The sequence below is a fragment of the Salvelinus sp. IW2-2015 genome, linkage group LG33 (genome assembly GCF_002910315.2).
Source record: "Salvelinus sp. IW2-2015 linkage group LG33, ASM291031v2, whole genome shotgun sequence".
NCBI classification, from domain to species: Eukaryota; Metazoa; Chordata; class Actinopteri; order Salmoniformes; family Salmonidae; genus Salvelinus; species Salvelinus sp. IW2-2015.
The window spans coordinates 8,309,397-8,333,892 of NC_036872.1; the positions used below are offsets into that span (position 1 = coordinate 8,309,397).

Here is a 24,496-nt window from a genome sequence, read left to right on the forward strand (position 1 = left end):
TGGTGTAACCGATGTGAAATGGCTAGCTAGTTAGCGGGGTGCACGCTAATAGCGTTTCAATCGGTGACGTCACTCGCTCTGAGACTTAGAGTAGTTGTTCCCCTTGCTCTGCAAGGGCCGCGGCTTTTGTGGAGCGATGGGTAAAGATGCTTCGAGGATGGCTGTTGTCGATGTGTTCCTGGTTCGAGCCCAGGTAGGGGCGAGGAGAGGGACGGAAGCTATACTGTTACACTGGCAATACTAAAGTGCCTATATGAACATCCAATAGTCAAAGGTATACGAAATACAAATGGTATAGAGAGAAATAGTCCTATAATTCCTATAACAACTACAACCTAAAACTTCTTACCTGGGGATATTGAAGACTCATGTTAAAAAGAACAACCAGCTTTCATATGTTCTCATGCTCTGAGCAAGGAACTTCAACGTTAGCTTTTTTACATGGCACATATTGCACTTTTACTTTCTTCTCCAACACTTTGTATTTGCATTATTTAAACCAAATTGAACATGTTTCATTATTTGAGGCTAAATGGATTTTATTGATGTATTATGTTAAAATAAGTATTCATTCAGTATTGTTGTAATTGTCATTATTACAAATAAATAATAAAAAACGGCCGATTTAATCGGTATCGGCTTATTTTGGTCCTCCAATAATCGGTATCGGTATCGGCGTTGAATAATCATAATCGGTCGACCTCTACTACGGAGTTCAATGGCTGTGATGGAAGATGGAGCTAAGCACAGGAAAAATTATAGAGGAAAACCTGCTTTACACCACATGTGGGAGAGGAGTTCAACTTTCAGCAGGAAAATAACATACAACACAAGGCCAAATCTACAATGGAGTTGCTTACCATGAAGACAGTGAATGTTCCTGGCCAAGATAGTTTTGACTTCAATCTGCTTGAAAATCTCTGGCAAGGCTTGAAATTTGCTGTCTAGTCATGATCTCTTGACAGAGCTTGAAGAATGTTGAAAAGAATAATGGGCAAATATTGCACAATCCAGGTGTGTAAAGTTCTTAGAGGCCAAGAAGACTAACAGCTTTAATCGCTGCCAAAGGTGTATTGACTTGGTGGTGATTTTTCATTTATCTTTAAAAAACATTTTACATTTTTCTTCCACTTTGGCATTAGTGTTTTGTGTAGACATTGACAAAAAAGAGCAATTAAATTAATTTTAATCCCACTTTATAACACAATAAAATGTGAACAATCCAAGGGGGGTTAATACTTATGATACCCACTGTAATAGTCATAGGGGGAAAAGTTCATCTTGAATTGCTAAATGTATATGCATCCCATGTTTCTCGTGATGTCTTTTCAAAGTTAGGAAAGTCATTGATCTTAGTTTGTTTTTGATCATTTTTTTATGTTTCGTGAGAAAAGTGGTGTAGGACATGAGGAAGTGGAGGCTGGATCGGTAAAGGCTTTTCAGGGAGCCTCTGGAATAGCGTCCCTCTAATGTGGATAAACAGCTCCGTGGCGTGCAGAGACTCACGCTTACATTTGTTCTGACAAATTTGTTCCAATCGTTTTACTTAACTGCTCATCCCCTAAGCATAACAGAATTTTCTGCCTATGCTGCGTATACAGTAAAATATGGATTAGCCTAATATAGAAAACCTCTCATTTTGGAAAAGGTCAGTTGGGGATATCTGAGTCTTGAATTTCCATTTTATTTAATTTTAAATGTCATGAAGATTGAGTAGTGTGGACCTGGCATTGTATATGAATGAACACCATTTGTCACATTCCCCCACCACCCCTTTCCGCCTGTCGCCCCTTCCATCCCCCTGAATTGTGTCATCTATATGTCAGGGCAGCCCCCGTCACTGCTCGGCACAGTCGCCCCTAACCCCTGCTGCAATTTAATTACCACTGCGCTTTTCAATTGAAATGGCATTGACAAGGGGGGAGAAAGCTTGCCCAGTCACGCCTGTTTCATTTGAAGACCCTCTTTCTTATCTCTCTCTCTCTCCCTTTTACCCCTGTGGCACAGATGTTTTCTTTTATCAATGTCAGCGCCCGCTTCTTTCTGCTCTGATGAATAGATTCTAAGGAGACCCTGACATTATTTCAGATAACAGAGGGAGCACGGAAAGGGGGTCAAGGATAGAGGGAGAATGTCAACACTGGAGATGAAATGAGAACACTACCCAAGCCTAAAAGACTTGTCCCAGGAGATAAGAGAGATGTAAAATGGTAATTTTTGTGGGTGGTTTGTTTTCACGGTGTGCAGTTTGAATCATTGTGGGAGAGTAATAAGGAATGCAGAAGTCTTACTGCGCATGCAAGAGTAATGCGATGGTTCATTTTGTGTGTTAATTTTGTGTAATTTTTGTGGTCATGAATCATGCCTCTGGTCTCAACAAGTTGGTGAAATGTTGTCACTTTCACTTTCTTATTTTAATTACATTTTTTAACCCCTTTTTTCTCCCCGATTTTGTGGTATCCAATTGGTAGTAGTTACAGTCTTGTCTCATCGCTGCAACTCCCGTACGGACTCGGGAGAGGCGAAGGTCGAGAGCCACGCGTCCTCCAAAACACATCCAAACCAAGCCGCACTGCTTCTTGACACAATGCACATCCAACCCGGAAGCCAGCCGCACCAATGTGTCGGAGGAAACACCGTACACCTGGCGACCTGGTCAGCGTGCACTGCGCCCAGCCCGCCACAGGAGTCGCTAGTGCACGATGAGACAAGGATATCCCTGCCGACCAAACCCTCCCTAACCTGGACGATGCTGGGCCAATTGTGCTCCGTCCCGGTCGCGGCCGGCTGCGAGCCTGGGCTTGAACCCAGGAGCCTTAGACCACTGCTCCGCACAGGAGCCATTCACTTTCAACACACAATTGGAACTGACTGACAAGATGTCACATAGTTCTTGACTAATATTTGCGTATGCATGTTTTTCCTTGCAGTTCATTATATTGGTATCTACCCTGAACAAAAATATAAACACAACATGTAAAGTGTTGGTCCCATGTTTCATGAGCTGAAATATAAATCCCAGAAATGTTCCATACCCACAAAACATGTATTTCTCTCAAATGTCGTGCACACATTTGTTTACATCCCTGTTAGTGAGCATTTCTCCTTTGCTAAAATAATCGATCCACTTGACAGGTGTGGCATATCAAGTTGCTGATTAAACAGCATGATCATTACACAGGTGCACCTTGTGCTGGGGGCAATAAAAGGCCACTCAAAAATGTTCAGTTTTGTCACACAACACAATGCCACAGATGTCTCAAGTTTTGAGGGAGTGTGCAATTGGCAAGCTGACTGTAGGAATGTCTACCAGAGCTGTTGCCAGAGAATGTAATATTAATTTCTCTACCATAAGCCGTCTCCAACGTTTTAGAGAATTTGGCAGTACGTCCAACTTGCATCAACCGCAGACCACGTGTATGCCGTCATGTGGGCGAGCAGTTTGCTGATATCAATGTTGTGAACAGAGTGCCCCATGGTGGGGTTATGGTATGGGCAGGCATAAACTTCAGACAACAAACATAATTTCATTTTATCAATGGCAATTTGAATGCACAAAAATACTGTAATGCTATCCTGAGGCCCATTTTAAGGCCCTTTTTTTTTTAAGGTATCTGACTAACAGATGCATATCTGTATTCCCAGTCATGTGAAATCCATAGATTAAGGCTGAATGAATTTATTTCAATTGACTGATTTCCTCATATGAATATGTAACTCAGTAAAATCAATGAAATTGTTGCATGTTGCGTTTTATATTTTTGTTCAGAATGTCAGTTGGAGATTTTGAGTGCAGTATGTGGTCATTTACATGCATATGTTTATACGTGTATTTTGTTTAATACAGTATACGAGGAGATCTATATGTCAGGGTGAGAGGTGATGGTGTGTGTATATGTAGAGTAGATCTGTATGTCAGGGTGAGAGGTGATGGTGTGTGTATATGTAGAGTACGATCTAGTATGTCAGGGAGAGGTGATCGTGTGTTGTGATATGTAGAGTAGATCGTGTATGTCAGGGTGAGAGGTGATGGTGTGTGTATATGTAGAGTAGATCTATATGTCAGGGTGAGAGGTGATCGTGTGTGTATATGTAGAGTAGATCTATATGTCAGGGTGAGAGGTGATCGTGTGTGTATATGTAGAGTAGATCTATATGTCAGGGTGAGAGGTGATAGTGTGTGTATAGTGTAGAGTAGATTGTATGTCAGGGTGAGAGGTGATGGTGTGTGTATATGTAGAGTAGATCTATATGTCAGGGTGAGAGGTGATCGTGTGTGTATATGTAGAGTAGAATCTATATGTCAGGGTGAAGAGGTGATCGTGTGTGTATTATGTAGAGTAGATCTATATGTCAGGGTGAGAGGTGATCGTGTGTGTATATGTAGAGTAGATCTATATGTCAGGGTGAGAAGGGATAGTGTGTATATGTAGAGTAGATCTATATGTCAGGGTGAGAGGTGATAGTGTGTGTATATGTAGAGTAGATCTATATTGTCAGGGTGAGAGGTGATAGTGTGTGTATATGTAGAGTAGATCTATATGTCAGGGTGAGAGGTGATAGTGTGGTGTATATGTAGAGTAGATCTATATGTCAGGGTGAGAGGTGTAGGTGTGTGTATATGTAGAGTAGATCTATATGTCAGGGTGAGAGTTGATAGTGTGTGTGTATATGTAGAGTAGATCTATGATGTCAGGGTGAGAGGTGATAGTGTGTGTGCCAGCCGGCCCCATGGCCATCCTCTCCCACTCCCTCCAAGCCTCCAGACAGACGCACGGACCGACAAACAGGGCTGACAGACATCAGCCTCTGAAAGCCCTCGCGGGTCTAGCCTGCGACCCCTCTCACTCATTACGTGCTCTGTGACCCTCCTGCGGGGAGGTTGCCCTTTTGGGGGAAGTGACAGGGGCGGAGGGGGGCAGGGGGCGACTGACTGTGGTGAAAGTAGAGGGCTGCTGACCCAATTAAGGCCAGCGGGGTGTGGTGGAATCTGTGACAGAATTCCCTACGATTTGTTTAAAGAGTTCTGAAATGTTGGTGCCACTTTGTGGAAAAGTAATGGCTCACTCTTGTGACTGTCACGAGTTAATCCGAGTTCAACCTGGACAGAGCTACCAGAACCACATTTAACATAGAGAATGTTGATCCACCACAGTGCATGACTGGTTTCCACTCCACATGCCATATTCCATCATGGAATTGTATCATGTCATTGCATCGATCGGGTAATGGATTTTGTGAAGTAGTGAAGGACACCTGCACAGTAGTATGTCAGCCCCTTAGTGCCGGCAGCTCTCTTCTTTAATTGCAGGGTTAGGCCTCTCTTTTTCTTGTTGCCTTTTGAAGAGCCTCATTGATTTCTATACCACCCCTCATCCATGCTCTCCTTGTTTTAAGAGCAAATCCCTTATGGCAAAGTTGCCGGGAATGTTGAAACATGAAATCTGGCAGCGTTTTTCCCCCCCTCTTCACACAGGCTTTCAGGTGTCGTCTTGACATTAAAGTTTAGAAAAATCTGTCTCCTCTGCTTTTTAAAAAGAGTGAGAGGATGTACTGAAGCTGTATTTTATTCCCCCGTCTGTGTTGTAGAAGGGGCCGCTCAAGGCTCTGTTAAAAAAAGACATATATTAAAGGCTTCTACTGAACGAGCCAAGTTCAACTCAACTCTAAAGCAGCTACGCTCCTGTTGTCATGGTTAAATGAACAGACCCTGTAGAAAGTCAACCCTCCCCCAAAAAACCGTTGGCAATAATGATTACTCAGGTTGTGTGGTTGTCTTCTGTGGAGTGAACGGTATCTACTTTAGAATTTGGGTGAATATTTAAAGTGAATATTGAACTTGCTCACTTGAGATATTATTACATCAATTGAAGTGATTTATCTTGATCTCTGTTCTTACGCTTCAATCGGAAATATGCACAATTCGTTGCGTCTAGTATTCTAAATGCAGCGACGCAAAATCTGATGCCAATTCTTTCGTCATGCTACCACCCCGCGCTGAGAAGAACTCAATGTAATTACATTTGGCTCTCTAAAGAACCAAAATATCCGAGCAGAAATGTTATTAGCGTGCATTTAATAAGAGACCGCTTACTCTAACATGCATCCTTTGAACTGCCTTTTGAGTTGAAAATACACTCATTTCCCCTGGAATAGTTGCCAATTCATTGAATCCCGCTGTGTCTGTTTGTCTCCGAGGTTTTGAGAGGTAGATGTCGGTCTTTGTATTTAACCACGTGCCGCCACAGTGATTTGATGGACAATAAAAACCCTATGTCAACCGGTCATACTTAAAAGACAGCATTAAAGGCCTAATGGGAGACATTTTTATATCAATATAAAATTATTTCACAATTAAGTACCTTACAGTAATAGATTTCCATTGAAATGTGTAAAAATAGCTTTTTAGCCAAAAACCTTCTCATGCAATAAGTGGGGTGGGGAGAGGAAAACTGAAAACTAGCTGTTATTGGCAGAGAGGTTTGGACCTCTCTTTATTGGTCTATTAATCAATTTACTGCATGGTGATGTCACTGTGGAAAACTGAAACTCCTGCCCATGCAAACCTGCTGATTTGAAAGGTCCTGTGTAGATTTTATTTTTCAACCTGCAACTATCAGGAAATAACACTGATCAAATGTGTTCACACTTTTACAGTGTTATGTTCATCAGCTATTGTACAATATGATATTAAACACAGGAAAAACAGAATTTTGACTGCACTGTGCCTTTTAAAATTAAGAAATCAAGCGGGGGAAAAACGGGATCCATAGATAGGGGAAACACATTCATCCCCATTACAAGCTCTGTGTCCACATCCCTATATCCTGCTGTTCTGTGCTCCACTGGGGGCCACACACACACACACAATTACTCCCCCCCCCCATCTATTTCTCACCAGTTCTTCTCTCTCTCCCACTGCCTGTTTAGGCCACTCGGGCTCATGTAATTACTATGGGACAGGTAGGAGTGTTCATATTTCATCCGCTGCATTCACGATAACATCTAAAATCTGAAAGCGTTTGCAAAATTGGTATCTCTTTTTTTTCATGCATTATGAATGAGTCGCTGATTGCTTTTTTGCATAGATTAGCAATCATTTCTCAGAAACCTTTCATATCAAAATGTGCCAGGAAGTTTCGATCTCTCTCTCTCTTTTTTTTTTACGGCTTGAGGTGAGGCACCCCTCCTCTTTTTAAGATACGACAGATCAGGTGATACTGTCTCTCCACCGGCTGTCTCTCTTCTATTTTCCCTCTTGCTCTGCTCTCTGATTTGTTTGCCCATGCATATTATCATCGGGGGGAATATGTTAATCTGCAGTGTTGTGTCTGGGTCTGAGTGGCTAAGCACCGCAGGGATGTTTTAATATCAAAGTAAACATTTCCCACAACCCAGGAAAAGGAAGATAGCCTCCTGATTACAATCCTTTAAGTTTCCCTCCTTGATGTTTGACTTTTAGTTGTCCCAGCACGTAGAAAGATTGGCATGAAGCATATTAAAGGGCTGGTATGGTCCGGGGGTTAGGGAAATGGACTGGTGACTAGACTGCCATTGTTACACACGCACACCCATGAACCCAGTTGTCCTTTCACTGCATTAAACAGTGACTGGACTGTGTGTGTGCGTGTGGTTGTGTACCTTGTGTCTTCAAATCTTGACCCCTGACCTTTGCCCCTCTCCCTCAGCTGGCAGGTCCTCAGCCAGAGCCCTGTGGAGGTTGGTGCCCTCTGTCTGACAGCCCATCACTGTGCCATGGTGGCAGCGTTTTTGTTACCCCCCCCTTTCTTTCTGCAGACGATTCTGTCTGATTGGGAGCATTGTGTGAATAGCCCTGTCACACTCGATAAGCCAGCAGGRCAACCTGTGATGGGGACATATGGCATGYTTGACAGGGAGAGAGGGTGYGAATGGYACTGAATGATAAAATTGTGTYTTTCCCCCTTCRGCAATGTCATKMTTTCAGRCAAGYGTGTGGACCATCGCTCRGTCAAKTGGCRGACTTACTCCGGCCTCCTCRTGACATCTCCTTCAAGGTCCTGGGGGTTTCAAGGTCCTGCCTCGCGCCTGGCCAATTCTGACACTCCGGGCCAACGCTGTGCCGGCTGCAGAGCTGGAGCGCCTCGCCACTGCTCGGTTAGCCTGTCAATGTGGGGAACATAATTGGATATCAGTTTAGTTTAGTAATGCGGAGAGGGAAATTCATCTTAAGAGCCCGTTCGTCTCAGTTTCCTCATGCAGCTCTGTCTGACTACAGCACACCGGCTCCCCTCCTCTGAGCCAGTCACACTTCACAGGCAGTCCCTTCAGACGCCTATGGCTGTGGACCTGAACCCAGTAGGAACCTGACATGTTTTAAGAGAGAGGGAAGGCGAGAGACACAGGCTGGGATTCCAGTGGTCGATGGAGGGTTGTTTAGCCGTGTGCACCTCCTCCACGCTGTCACCCGGGTCTTTATTTCTAGTGCTGCAGCCTCAACTGCTGTCCTGTCATGTGCCACATAAGTCTGTGTTTGTAGCCCTGTGACAGACAGCCCAGGTGCCACACTCAGGCTTCAGTGCACCTTCGGTCGCATAGCTTGCCTGCGATTCCCAGTGGCTCACAGTCAGAGAGACAGCACAGCCCTTTTTCTCCCTTACCTGCCTTGCCAGGCCCCCACCTCCCCTGCCAGGAAACTCTGAGGAGACCTGAGGCGGGTGACAATATGGGGGCACACTTGGAAGCACGACAGTCGATGCAATATTAAAACTCGCTGGAAAGTCTACCCTGATCACTGCAACAACGTTTTTGCAAATCTATATAGACCTACGCAACATGCTTATAAACTATGGGTTCTGAACAATTTAGAAAGTAACTTTGTTATGAAGTCTCTTTTTTTCTTTCTTGGTGAGGGGAAAGCAGAGTCTGTCTTCACAAAGTGTCGCAAAGTAGGTGTGCTGATCTAGGATCAGGTCCATTTGTCCATATAATTGTATTCATCATGATCGAAAAGGGAAATCTGATCCTATTTCAACACTCCTACTCTGAAACTTTTTGTGAATATGGACCCAGGTCTTTTATTTTATATTTGTTTTATTATTATGTTTATTTATTATGTTACAGTTTGGTCTTTCTATACCTGAATATGATTAGTGTACAATGTCCTTATACACCAGTATCCTCCTAGTCCCTATGCTCTCTGTGATTGCAGCTGCGCCATTGGCACTCCATTGTGGTCATAACACCACAGACACCTCTGGCCCTCATTGACACGCTGCTCCCACTTCTTTTTCTGTCCACTAGTACAGACCCAGTCAATAACGCTTTGAGTGACAGGCTGTCTTGTCACGTGTGCTGTCTAATGAATCCCAAAAGCAGACTATGGGTGTGTCCCAAATCAAACCCTATTCCCTATATGGTGCACTATATATGGTGCCATTTGAGATGCAGACTATAGGTTTTACAGGAATTATTGACCTCGGCGTTGTGACAAGTCCCACTGCAGTGCGGCTAGCGGACAAAGGAAGGGCCAGTGTCATCCACTGATCGCCTGTTGAAAGCAATCAGATGCTCTTCTCGGGATGGAAGAGAGGATGGTGTTTTTCTTCTGCTGTGCAGCGAAGGGCATTTGGGAGAGGTTTGGAGGGAGTTTTTTATGTAGGTGGTAGCGTTTCAGAATAAGCACTGTATGTCACTATCTACGTACAGTGCATTCGGGATAGTATTCAGGACCCACATTTTGTTGCGTTACAGCCTTATTCTAAAATGGATAAAAGAGAGAATGACACATTTGTTATCATCAATCTACACACAATACCCTATAATGACAAAGCGAAAACAGGTTTTTAGAAATTGTAGCAAATTTAGAATTTTTGAAAAACAGAAATACATTATTTACGTAAGTATTCAGACTCTTTGCTATGTGACTTCACATTTAGCTCAGGGGCATTCTGTTTCCATGGATCATTCTTGAAATGTTTCTACAAATTGACTGGAGTCCACCTGTGGTAAATTCAATGGACATGGTTTGGAAAGGCACACACACCTGTCTATATAAGGTCCCACAGTTGACAGTGCATGTCAGAGCAAAAACCATGCCATGAGGTCAAAGGAATTGTCCGTAGAGCTCAGAGACAGGATTGTGTCGAGGCACAGATCTGGGGAAGAGTACAAAAACATTTCTGCAGCATTGAAGTTCCCCAAGATCACAGTGGCCTCCATCACTCTTAAATGGAAGAAGTTTGGAACCACCAAGATTCTTCCTAGAGCTGGCCGCCCGGCAAAACTGAGCAATCAGGGGAGAAGGGCCTTGGTCAGGGAGATGAACAAGAACCCGATGGTCACTCTGACATAGCTCCAGAGTTCCTCTGTGGAGATTGGAGAACGTTCCAGAAGGACAACCATCTCTGCAGCACTCTACCAATCAGGTCTTTATGATAGAGTGGCCAGACGGAAGCCACTCCTCAGTAAAAGGCACATGACAGCCCGGTAGGAGTTTGCCAGAAGGTACCTAAAGACTCTCAGACCATGAGAAACAAGATTCTCTGGTCTGATGACACCAAGTTTGAACTTTTTGGCCTGAATGCCAAGCGTCACATCTGGAGGAAACCTGGCACCATCTGTACAGTGAAGCATGGTGGTGGCAGCATCATGCTGTGGAGATGTTTTTCAGCGGCAGGGACTGGGCGACTAGTCAGGATCGAGGGAAAGATGAACGGAGCAAAGTACAGAGAGATCCTTGATGAGAACCTGTTCCAGAGTGCTCAGTACCACAGACTGGGGCGAAGGTTCACCTACCAATAGGACAATGACCCTAAGCACACAGCCAAGACAACGCAAGAGTGGCTTCGGGGCAAGTCTCTGAATGTCCTTGAGTGGCCCGGACTTGAACCCGAACAAACATCTCTTGAGAGACCTGAAAATAGCTGTGCAGCGACTCTCCCCATCCATCCAACCTGTCAGAGCTTGAGAGGATCTGCAGAGAAGAATGAGAGAAACTCTCCAAATACAGGTGTGCCAAGCTTGTAGCTTCACACCAAAGAAGACTCGAGGCTGTAATCGCTGCCAAAGGTGCTTCAACAAAGTACTGAGTAAAGGGTCTGAATACTTATGTAAATGTCATATTTAAATGTCATGTTTTTAATAAATTAGCAAACATTTATAAAAACCTGTTTTTTCTTTGTCATTATGGGGTATTGTGTGTAGATTGATGAGGGGGGAAAAACATTGTAATCAATTTTTGAATAATGCTGTAATGTAACAAAATGTTGGAAAAATTCAAGGGGTCCGAATACTTTCCGAATGCCCTGCATAGGACAGAATTTGAGATTCCAACATTGACCTAACTTTACCCCTATGAATGAATTTCTCTCTAACTTCTTGAATGGTAATGTTTTCCCATGTCCATTAATTATTCACTGGGCCCCATTGCTACATGAATATACTCTATGTATCCCACATGAGCCTAGAAGACACACACATGTTTGCACTCATCACTAGTCATGAGTGCATCAGCATCACACTACTCAGGGTCACAGCACTTACACTAAACATGGATGGCCAGTACTTGTAATCACATCACATATACAGTCAGGTCCATAATTATTGGTGGCCTTGATAAAGATGAGAAAAACAGACCTATAAAATAAATAAATCATAATGCCGTTGACCTTAACAAGGGCCCCAGGAGCAGTGGAAGCAAAATAGCACCATAACCTCAAAGATCCACCACCATATTTTACCGTAGGTATTAGGTACTTTTCTGCATATGCTTCCGTTTTTCAACAGCCAAACCACAAGTAGTATGCATGGCCAGAGAGCTCTATCTTCCATGTCATCTGACCATAGCACCGGTTCCAGTCCAAGTCTCAATGCCGTTTATCAAACTCCAGGTAGTGCTATGGTCAGATGACATGAAAATATAGCTCTTTGGCCACACACGCATTTTAGAAAAACTGTCGGTGTCGTTATTCTCACAAGAGTAGGATGCTGGAGCGGGTGCAAATCATTTTGACCCCTATCTTTAATATATATACACTACCGTTCAAAAGTTTGGGGTCACTTAGAAATGGCCTTGTTTTTGAAAGAAAAGCAATTTTTTTGGTCCTTTAAAAAAACGTCAAATTGATCAGAAATACAGTTTAGACATTGTTAATGTTGTAAATGACTATTGTAGCTGGAAAGGGCAGATTTTTAATGGAATATCTACTTAGGCGTACAGAGGCCCATTATCAGCAACCATCACTCCTGTGTTCCAATGACACATTGTGTTAGCTAATCCAAGTTTCTCATTTTAAAATGCTAATTAATCATTAGAAAACCCTTCTGCAATTATGTTAGCACAGCTGAAAACTGTTGTTCTGATTAAAGAAGCAATACAACTGTCCTTCTTTAGACTAGTTGAGTATCTAGAGCATCAGTATTTGTGGGTTCGATTACAGGCTCAAAATGGCCAGAAACAAATAACTTTCTTCTGAAACTCGTCAGTCTATTCTTGTTCTGAGAAATTAAGGCTATTACATGCGAGAAATTGCCAATAAACTGAAGATCTTGTACAACGCTGTGTACTACTCCCGTCACAGAACAGCGCAAACTGGCACTAACCAGAATAGAAAGGGGAGTGGGAGGCCCTGGTGCACAACTGAGCAAGAGGACAAGTACATTAGAGTGTCTAGTTTGAGAAACAGATGCCTCACAAGTCCTCAACTGGCAGCTTCATTAAATAGTACCCGCAAAACACCAGTCTCAACGTCAACAGTGAAGAGGCGACTCCTGGATGCTGGCCTTCTTGGCAGAGTTGCAAAGAAAAAGCCATATCTCAGACTGGCCAATACAAATAAAATATCAAGATGGGCAAAAGAACACAGACACTGGACAGAGGAAGATTGGGAAAAAAGTGTTATGGACAGACTAATCTAAGTTTGAGGTGTTCGGATCACAAAGAAGAACATTCGTGAGATGCAGAAAATTTGAAAAGATGCTGGAGGAGTGCTTGACGCCATCTGTCAAGCATGGAGGCAATGTGATGGTCTGGGGGAGCTTTGGTGGTGGTAAAGTGGGATATTTGTACAGGGTAAAAGTTATCATGAAGAAGGAAGGCTATCACTCCATTTTGCCATGCCATACCAAGTGGATGGCGCTTAATTGGAGCCAATTTCCTCCTACAACAGGACAATGACCCAAAGCACAGCTCCATACTATGCAAGACGTATTTAGGGAAGAAGCAGTCAGCTGGTATTCTGTCTATAATGGAGTGGCCAGCACAGTCACCGGATCTCAACCCTATTGAGCTGTTGTGGGATCAGCTTGACCGTGGTATGTAAGAAGTGCCCATCAAGCCAATCCAACTTGCGGGAGGTGCTTCAGGAAGCATGGGGTGAAATCTCTTCAGATTACCTCAACAAATTGACAACTAGAATGCCAAAGGTCTGCAAGGCTGTAATTTCTGCAAATGGAGGATTCAAAGCAAAGTAGGAAGGACAATTATTATTTCAATTAATATCATTATTTATAACCTTGTCAATGTCTTGACTATATTTCCCATTCATTTTGCAACTCATTTCATGTATGTTTTCATGGAAAACAAGGAAATGGTGTGACCCCAAACTTTTGAACAGTAGTGTATATTACTTGGTAAACAAAATCTCTTTCTCTGAACATTTCCCCATTTTTGTGTAGCATGAAATATAGCTCGGTATTATTTATTTTGTAGTATTTTTTGCTCATCATTATGAAGGGTGCCAATAATTATGGACCTGACTATATGAAGATCTCATTCACAAGTGGAGCTGCCATTCAACGCATGCAAATGTGTTTAATGCATGGACCATGCATCTATGAGGCTACATTTGCTTTCTTTGTGTGTGTGTGTGTGTTCAGTCTGATGTTTGTGTGTTCTGCATAGCGTTGGGAAGCAGAATATATGGAGGGGGGCATACATAAGAGCTCCAGGCCTTTCCTTGCTGCCTCTCCCCCAGCCCTGTAATTAAGAACAACATTTGGTGTTAGATTATAGGGGGACCCAGCGTGCCATTGTGCTGGCCTGCCTGATTAATAAAAGGCAGCTAATTTCGGTGGTGGAAGGCAGTGCTCCAAAATGGCTCCTAATTACACATTAGGAGTGTGAAAGGCCACCCCCACCCCCTACCCCCCCTGCTGGGGTGCGCGTGCTAGCGTGCCCACCGACATATTAGCGCCAGCTCCCAGGAGTTGCTAATTCCAGCCAGCCCCACCAACATGACAGATGATGAATATCCTTAATGTTGTGGGTAGAATAGCAGCGCAATGGGAGAAAAAGGTTCCCTTTTCTCCGGTACCATTTCGGTCAGCCAAACAAGCATATACTGTATATATAAAAAAATCTTGATTGATTTCTATTTGTCATTTCCAAATGGGGTCTGACTGCAAATGAGATGTTTTAGTCAAGTTGTCAAGGACTTTATGAGTTGGAGCGGCTGCCTGGCGGTATGAAGAGTGCACCCGCTTGGGCTGTGATAGTGCTGATGACTTCCTGTTCTCCCCGCCCCTGGGTGGTCAAGTCAAGGGCTCCGGCAGCTGGGAATAATGTCCCCGAGAGGGGAACACAAACCTCTCACCGCAAAACATTTGCATGGCTACATGATTACAGTTGAAATGGAAGGGGGAGGGAGTGACTGCAACAGCTGCAGAGACCAGGGACCCACAGGAAATTAGAGCTGTTTTTTTGGTCGCTGCTACTACAGGCAAGATGAGAGGGGAAGAAGAGAGTGGAGTGAACCAGAACCAGACTTTGAATATGGTGATTATCCTTTAAGCCCAGGAAGCAGCCATTCAATTTGCCTTTCACCAGCTTTTCAAGCTTAATAATGTCAAAATATGTTCGGTACATACCAAAGAATCGAGATTCGCTGAGCAACTATCTCCATTACTGCCGTCCCGGCCAGTATGTACTTCCAAAAAAAGTCTAAATAAAAAGTTAGATGCAACCGAAGAAATGCTTTGTTTGGAAAGAATCAACATATAGTTTTGACCAGGTGCAAAGTTGCCAAATCCACCTCTTCTGTACCTCCTGTAATACGAGTAATGGAATTAAAATACACTAAATAAAGACTATATAGAATTATACAATCACTGTAAAAACGCACCGTTTTATTTTTTTAACATTTTATTTAACCTTTATTTAACCAGGTAGGCTAGTTGAGAACAAGTTCTCATTTACAACTTCGACCTGGCCAAGATAAAGCAAAGCAGTTCGACACATACAACAACACAGAGTTACACATGGAATAAACAAACATACAGTCAATAATACAGCAGAAAAAGTCTATATACAATGTGTGCAAATGAGGTAAGATAAGGGAGGTAAGGCAATAAATAGGCCATAGTGGAGAAGTAATTACAATATAGCAATTAAACACTGGAATGGTAGATGTGCAGAAGATGAATGTACAAGTAGAGATACTGGGGTGAAAAGGAGCAAGATAAATAAATAAATACAGTATGGGGATGGGGTAGTTGGATGGGCTATTTACAGATGGGCTATGTACAGTTGCAGTGATCTGTGAGCTGCTCTGACAGCTGGTGCTTAAAGCTAGTGAGGAAGATATGAGTCTCCAGCTTCAGTGTTTTTTGCGCAGTTCGTTCCAGTCATTGGCAGCAGAGAACTGGAAGGAAAGGCGGCCAAAGGAAGAATTGGCTTTGGGGGTGACCAGTGAGATATACCTGATGGAGCGCGTGCTATGGGTGGGTGCTGCTTTGGTGACCAGTGAGCTGAGATAAGGCGGGGCTTTACCTAGCAGAGACTTGTAGATGACCTGGAGCCAGTGGGTTTGGCGACRAGTATGAAGCGARGGCCAGCCAACGAGAGCGTACAGGTCGCAGTGGTGGGTAGTATATGGGGCTTTGGTGACAAAACKGATGGCAMTGTGATAGACTGCATCCAATTTRTTGAGTAGRGTRTTGGAGGCTATTTTGTAAATGACATCRCCGAAGTCGAGGATCGGTAGGATGGTCAGTTTTACGAGGGTATGTTTGGCAGCATGAGTGAAAGATGCTTTGTTGCGAAATAGGAAGATTTAATTTTGGATTGGAGATGCTTAATGTGAGTCTGGAAGGACAGTTTACAGTCTAACCAGACACCTAGGTATTTGTAGTTGTCCACATATTCTAAGTCAGAACCATCCAGAGTAGTGATGCTGTACGAGCGGGCAGGTGCGGGCAGCGATCGGTTGAAGAGCATGCATTTAGTTTTACTTGTATTTAAGAGCAGTTGGAGGCCACGGAAAGAGAGTTGTATGGCATTGAAGCTCGTCTGGAGGTTAGTTAACACAGTTTCCAAAGAAGGGCCAGAGGTATACAGAATGGTGTCGTCTGCGTAGAGGTTGATCAGAGAATCACCAGCAGCAAGAGCGACATCATTGATGTATACAGAGAAAAGAGTCGGCCCGAGAATTGAACCCTGTGGCACCCCCATAGAAACTGCCAGAGATCCGGACAACAGGCCCTCCGATTTGACGCACTGAACTCTATCAGAGAAGTAGTTGGTGAACCAGGCGAGGCAATCATTTGAGAAACAAAGGCTGTTGAGTCTGCCGATAAGAATGCAGTGATTGACAGAGTCGAAAGCCTTGGCCAGGTCGATGAATACGGCTGCACAGTAATGTCTCTTATCGATGGCAGTTATGATATCGTTTAGGACCTTGAGTGTGGATGAGGTGCACCCATGACCAGCTCTGAAACCAGATTGCATAGCGGAGAAGGTACGGTGCGATTCGAAATGGTCGGTAATCTGTTTGTTAACTTGGCTTTCGAAGACCTTAGAAAGGCAGGGCAGGATAGATATAGGTCTGTAGCAGTTTGGGTCTAGAGTGTCTCCCCCTTTGAAGAGGGGGATGACCGTGGCAGCTTTCCAATCTTTGGGAATCTCAGATGATACAAAAGAGAGGTTGAACAGGCCAGTAATAAGGGTTGCAACAATTTCAGCAGATAATTTTAGAAAGAGAGGGTCCAGATTGTCTAGCCCGGCTGATTTGTAGGGGTCCAGATGTTTCAGCTCTTTCAGAACATCAGCTATCTGGATTTGGGTGGAGGAGAAATGGGGGAGGCTTACGCAAGTTGCTGTGGGGGGTGCAGGGCTGTTGATCGGGGTAGGGGTAGCCAGGGGGAAAGCATGGCCAGCCGTAGAAAAATGCTAATTGAAATTCTCAATTATAGTGGATTTATCAGTGATGACAGTGTTACCTAGCCTCAGTGCAGTGGGCAGCTGGGAGGAGGTGTTCTTGTTCTCCATGGACTTTACAGTGTCCCAGAACTTTTTTGAGTTTGCGCTACAGGATTCGAATTTCTGTTTGAAAAAGCTAGCCTTAGCTTTCCTAACTGCCTGTGTATATCGGTTCCTAACCTCCCTGAAAAGTTGCATATCACGGGGGCTATCCGATGCTAATGCAGAACGCCACAGGATGTTTTTGTGCCGGTCAAGGGCAGTCAGGTCTGGAGCGAACCAAGGGCTATATCTGTTCCTGGTTCTACATTTTTTGAATGGGGCATGCTTATTTAAGATGGTGAGGAAGGCACTTTTAAAGAATAACCAGGCATCCTCTACGACGGGAGGAGGTCAATATCCTTCCAGTATACCCGGGCCAGGTCGATTAGAAAGGCCTGCTCGCTGAAGTGTTTTAGGGAGCGTTTGACAGTGATGAGGGGTGATCGTTTGACCGCAGACCCATTACGGATGCAGGCAATGAGGCAGTGATCGCTGAGATCTTGGTTGAAAACAGCAGAGGTGTATTTGGAGGGCAAGTTGGTTAGGATGATATCTATGATATCTATCCCCCTAAGTCACCACATATGTGGGAGGTGGAACTAAATGGTTGGTTAAAATGAGAGCACCTGGGGAGTAGGAGTGGAGCTAGGCACTGCAGGGCCTGGATTAACCTCTACATCACCAGAGGAACAGAGGAGGAGTAGGATAAGGGTACGGCTAAAGGTTATCAGAACTGGTCGTCTAGTACATTCGGAACAGAGAGTAAAGGGAGCAGGTTTCTGGGTGCGATAGAATAGATTCAAGGCATAATGTACAGACAAAGGTATGGTAGGATGTGAGTACATTGGAGGTAAACCTAGGCATTGAGTAATGATGAGAGAGATATTGTTTCTAGAGACGTTTAAACCAGGTGATGTCACCGCATACAGTGGGGCAAAAAAGTATTTAGTCAGCCACCAATTGTGCAAGTTCTCCCACTTAAAAAGATGAAAGAGGCCTGTAATTTTCATCATAGGTACACTTCAACTATGACAGACGAAATGAGTAAAAAAAAAACAGAAAATCACATTGTAGGATTTTTAATGAATTTATTTGCAAATTATGGTGGAAAAACTCAAGTATTTGGTCACCTACAAACAAGCAAGATTTCTGGCTCTCACAGACTGTAACTTCTTCTTTAAGAGGCTCCTCTGTCCTCCACTCGTTACCTGTATTAATGGCACCTGTTTTGAACTTGTTATATCAGTATAAAGACACCTGTCCACACACTCAAACAGTCACACCTCAAACTCCACTATGGCCAAGACCAAAGAGCTGTCAAGGACACCAGACAAAAATTGTAGACCTGCACCAGCTGGGAAGACTGAATCTGCAATAGGTAAGCAGCTTGGTTTGAAGAAATCAACTGTGGGAGCAATTATTAGGAAATGGAAGACATACAAGACCACTGATAATCTCCCTCGATCTGGGGTCCACGCAAGATCTCACCCCGTGGGGTCAAAATGATCACAAGAACGGTGAGCAAAAATCCCAGAACCACACGGGGGACCTAGTGAATGACCTGCAGAGAGCTGGGACCAAAGTAACAAAGCCTACCATCAGTAACACACTACGCCGCCAGGGACTCAAATCCTGCAGTGCCAGACGTGTCCCCCTGCTTAAGCCAGTACATGTCCAGGCCCGTCTGAAGTTTGCTAGAGAGCATTTGGATGATCCAGAAGAGATTGGGAAATGTCATATGGTCAGATGAAACCAAAATATAACTTTTGGTAAAAAACTCAACTCGTCGTGTTTGGAGGACAAAGAATGTGAGTTGCATCCAAAGAACACACAACCTACTGTGAAGCATGGGGGTGGAAACATCATGCTTTGGGCTGTTTTTTTGCAAAGGGACCAGGACGACTGATCTGTGTAAGGAAAGAATGAATGGGCCATGTATCGTGAGATTTTGAGTGAAACCCCTCATCTGCATCAGCAAGGTTGAAGATGAACGTGGCTGCGTCCTTTCAGCATGACAATGATCCCCAAACACACCGACCCGCCGCGGAACGAAGGAGTGGCTTCGTAGAAGCATTTCAAGGTCCTGGAGTGCCCTAGCCAGTCTCCAGATCTCAACCCATAGAAAATCTTTGGAGGGAGTTGAAAGTCCGTGTTGCCCAGCAACAGCCCCAAAACATCACTGCTCTAGAGGAGATCTGCATGGAGAAATGGGCCAAAATACCAGCAACAGTTTATGAAAACTTGTGAAGACTTACAGAAAACGTTTGACCTCTGTCATTGCCAACAAAGGGTATATAACAAAGTATAGATAAACTTTTGTTATTGACCAAATACTTATTTTCCACCATAATTTGCAAATAAATTCTTAAAAATCCTACAATGTGATTTCTTGGATTTTTTTTCTCATTTTGTCTGTCATAGTTGAAGTGTACCTATGATGAAAATTACAGGCCTCTCTCATCTTTTTAAGTGGGAGAACTTGCACAATTGGTGGCTGACTAAATACTTTTTTGCCCCACTGTATGTGGGAGGTGTAACTAAATGGTAGGTTAAGGCACATTGAGCAGGGCTAGAGGCTCTACGGTGAAGTAAGACAATAATCACTAACCAGGACAGTAATGGACAAGGCAGATTGATATTAGGGAGAGGCATGCGTAGCCGAGTGATCATAGGGGTCCAGTGAGTGGTTGGGCTGGCTGGAGACACGGCGATTCAGACAGCTAGCAGCCGGGTCTAGCAAGCTAGCGAAGGGCCTTAGAGGAACGTCACGACAGAGGAAAGTCTATTTTAGCCTCCGCATGCGGTGGCGCCGATAGACCAGTCGTGATGGATTAGTAGGGTTCGCGTAGCAGAGGGGTCAAAGTCCAATTGGCAAAATAGGTATAGTGGCCCAAGAAATTGGCCGATGGATCTATTCAGCTAACAGTCCAATATGCTCTAGACAGCTAGTGGGCCGCGGCAGATTACGTCGGTAGTCCAGTCGTGAAGGATCGCGGGGTTCCGTGCCCCGTACCGGCAGTAGAAGGGGTCGGGTATATTAGCCAGGAGTGGCTGATGGCCTCTTCAGCTAGCCGGGAGAATGGGCCTAGCATGGGGCTAGATCCGGCTAATTGGTGCTTGCTTCGGGACAGACGTTGCAGGAGTAGTCACTCGGATTGCAGCTAGCTGCGATGATCCAGTTGAAAAGGTTCAGAGCTTGCGGTACGAATCCGGGGATATGGAGAGAAAACTCTGGTTTGAGTCGCGTTGTACAAACTGGCGAGAGCTTTCCGAGCTAAAGGTTAGCTGATGACCGCTAGCAGTGGTAGCTAGTGAGCTGGCTAGCTTCTGTTGGGGGTTTCCGGCTCCGAGGTAAATAAAAATACTTTAGAAAAAACAAATCCACACCACATTGGGTGAGGTGGGTTGCAGGAGAGTATTTTGAAGTTGAGGTTTAGAAAAATAAAAAAAAAGATATGCGAAGAAAAATATATAATCAGATATATACACGGGACACGACAAGACAAAGGACAAAGACGTCTGACTGCTACGCCATCTTGGATTCAAATCCTATATTGTCTACCTAGTAAACTCACATGAAATATTATTGCATTCCGTATAGTGTGGGTAAAACTTCAGATTGATATGATGTTCATACACGGTTGTAGGTGATAAAACGGAGATCTGTGTATAATAACGAGATTCTCATGTCTCTGCCCTAACAATGGGAGTCGTTGTCCCAAAGGCAGGAAGGCAGGTGACAAGCTTAGGTTCTAAATAAATCCATAAAACTGCATTGGGCTTATTTTTGCCTCTTCCTCTCTGGATAAAATCAATGACCTTTCCTTAGATTAGATTAGTTTATTATTCACATGCACAGGGTTGCAGATGTAATCACAGGGTACAGTGAAATTCTCATGCTCCGAGCTCCAACAGTGCAGGTCAAAAATGGATCAGCCTGCTGCAGTCGACCAGGCGTGGCAGTAATTTGTGATTTTATTGGAGGTGAAGAAGAGGGCGATTTGGCCTTTGGACCTTTTTTGAGCAACTAGATCAGGGGTTCTCAAACTTTTTGGGGACCCCTTTTGTGATGGCAAATTCATCAGGAACCCTTCATAATCAGAATAAAATTCGAGTGAGATACAAATAGCATATAAGGAGTTTTACTGACTTCGGCAGTGCATGGCAGGACGAACAGAGTCTCGGGGTCCTGGGAATGAAAATGTTAAAGGCTCATCTCTTGGTATTAGAGAGAAAATGATGCCGTTTCCAAGCTAATTTCCTGCAATTCTACACATTTTGTCATGGGGCAGAGAGATTTTTGTTGTTGTTGCAGCTTTAAAGCTAAAATCATCCATATCCACCCATTTTGCCATGTGTCAGAGAGAAACCGTTTCAAAGCTTAAATTACAATGCATTTATGTAAAACAATATATATCATTTTTGGGGGAATTAAACAATTATTGGTTCAGTACTGTGGATACCAATATCCCTGTAAGCCTCCCAGGCCCATGTTGCCCAGGGTTAAGAACATAATATGTAGATGAATACATTGTATTCATTACATTACATTGTATTGTATTACACACTATACACTTATTTCACAGAACCCTTAGCCAAAAGTCGTTTAATCTGTTCTTAGTAATATTCATTTAAAAAAAAGTGAAATGTAAATACAGCTCTCTCTCATATACAGTATATATTACTTTATACATTTTGAGATCTGGCTGCGGACCCCTGGGGACCCCACTTTGAAAACACGTGGTCTAGATAATACTGTATTTAAGCTACTGTTTCTATTCATTTGTACTGTAGCTTCCTTAAAGACAGATGTGAGGTTTCATATAATGTATATTTTAGTGTGATGAAATAAAGGCAATATAAGATCATGTGCATTGCTTTTCAGCCAGGTGCAGGATACTTCGTGTTAGGTCTGACTACCTTTGATATGGATGGGAGAGCAATAGACACTAGACACTAGACGATATCTGCTGTGTCCAAGCAAGGTCCCTGAGACGTGATGATCAAATTGGACACCTTGTCAAAACAGACGCCCGGCTGATGATGTAGGTTGGCTGGCTCGCTGGCTGACTGGCGTGCTGACGGGCTGCAGGTGTGTGTATTAGATGTGCACCTGGAAACCCCACAGGGGGTCACTGCCTGGGCCAGTGGCGTGGGTGGATGAAGAGGTGAGGTGGAAGACTGGCAATCTGCCAGGCCGGACTTCACCTTGCCACCCCAACTGATTCCAGAGGCCTATTACCATACCTCACATTTCCTACCATTCATCATCAGGTGGCCATGACAGGCAAATTAATTTGAGCAGGAAGAGCAGCCTTGCCTCAAAGACTAGACGTAACATAGTAAACATAAATTTGTGACCCTAAAATTAGTCAAATATGTTACGTTTTGTATGGTTACATAAGACAGAGGTTACTTAAGCCAAAAAGGAAAGGAGGGAGGTTGGTCGGGGGAAGATGGGTGGGCGTATAAAGCATGAAAGGTACTTATCACAGTAGGAGGTCATTCCTTCTCTTGCTAGAACAAAATACATGCTTTGTACCGACCTGGTACCGACAAACCTGCTGTTTCTACTTGTAGAATCACAATGCTTGGCAGTGGCTGACAACTTGACTTTGAGCCAATCAGAAAGCACAAACCTTCACATGGGGGAGCCGACAGGAGTGACAAGAAAAAGGAAGGGCACTTTTTCCAGTCTAATCCACCCTCTTCTTAAATAAAAATAAATAAAAAATGTAACCCCCCTTTTCCCCCAATTTCGTGGTATCCAATTGTCCCATCGCTGCCATCCCCGTACGGACTTGGGAGAGGAGAAGGTCGAGAGCCGTGCGTCCTCCGAAACACAACCCAGCCAAGCTGCACTGCTTCTTGACACAACGCCCGCTTAACCCGGAAGCCACCCGCACCAATGTGTCGGAGGAAACACCGTACACCTGGCGACCGTGTCAGTGTGCATTGCACCCGGCCCACCACTGGAGTTGCTAGTGCAAGAACATCCCTGCCGGCCAAACCCTACCCTAACCCGGACGACGCTGGGCCAATTGTGCACCGCCCCATGGGTCTCCCGGTCGCAGCTGGCTGCAACAGAGCCTGGACTTGAACCAGGATCTCTAGTGGCACAGTTAGCACTGAGATGCAGTGCCGTAGACCACTGCGCCTCTCGGGGGGCCCCTAATCCACCCTCTTAATCAGAATTGTTCTGACAAACAATAAAGCTGCATAATACATATTTTTTTCTGGTCTTTGTCTTTTACGTCTAGCTAAGTAGTTTTGTGCTTGAAGATGGATTTTTTTAATTACGTTTGATCATGTGCACTAGCTTATTACTTAACTAGCTAGCTAGCTACCGTTAGCTTGCTAACTGAGCAAGGCAGTCACACACATTTCATATAAAACGAATGGGGTGGTGAGTGCAATACAATACACACAACACTAATGCTTTACCACACTAGCTGTCTGGCCACTGTAGCTAATGCATTGTAACTAGCTAGCTACAACAGCTAGCTAGCTAGTGAATCATGCTAACCATTTAGCTAACATTAGCCAGCTTGCTTAACATTTATCTTTTGGGCTGTATGTGATTATGGAGAGTGAATTCAATTATTTATTTGCCATCTTTGCTAGCTAGTTATCTAGCTGTGGCCATCTGGCTATTATCGACAAAGGCTTTCTACAACAATAGCAACATTAGTGCCGCTAGCTAGCTAGCTAACATTGACTAGACCATAAAGCAACACACACGAACATGCTTTGACAAACAACGCTACTGCCACCTTCTGGTTTGGAGTATTTTAAAAAGGCTGAGTGGCTGACGACTTCAAGGTCTTTGCTGTGTGAACACGAAAGAGATTGACTGCTGACACTGTTCATAGTTGCTAAGTACTGTCGGCAGGCAAACGTTTGATAATCCTACCGGTGTGTCTGAGCTATAACGCACATTTATAGCAACCCAAAGGTTGCGTGTTCACATCACATCGCAGACAATTTTAGTATTTTAGCTAATTAGTAACTTTTCATCTACTTGCTACTTTGCAATTACTTAGCATGTTAGCTAACCCTTCCCCTAACCTTAAACCCTAACGCTAACACTAACCTTAACCCCTAGCCTAGCTAATGTTAGCCACCTAGCTAACATTAGCCACAACAAATTGGAATTCATAACATAGTGCATTCAGAAAGTATTCAAACCCCTTCCCTTTCTCCACATTTTGTTACATTACAGCCTTATTTCATCAATCTACACACAAAGCGAAAAACAGTTTAAGAAATCTTTGCAAA

At 43.9% G+C, this 24,496-nt stretch overlaps 1 protein-coding gene across 1 annotated transcript in view; it reads right to left on the reverse strand.

Annotated features, from left to right (window-relative positions):
* The window catches only part of LOC111958123 (COP9 signalosome complex subunit 7b), a 158,699-nt gene that overhangs the window by 128,793 nt on the left and 5,410 nt on the right, over positions 1-24,496 (reverse strand). The gene's annotated exons all lie outside the window — the stretch shown is intronic.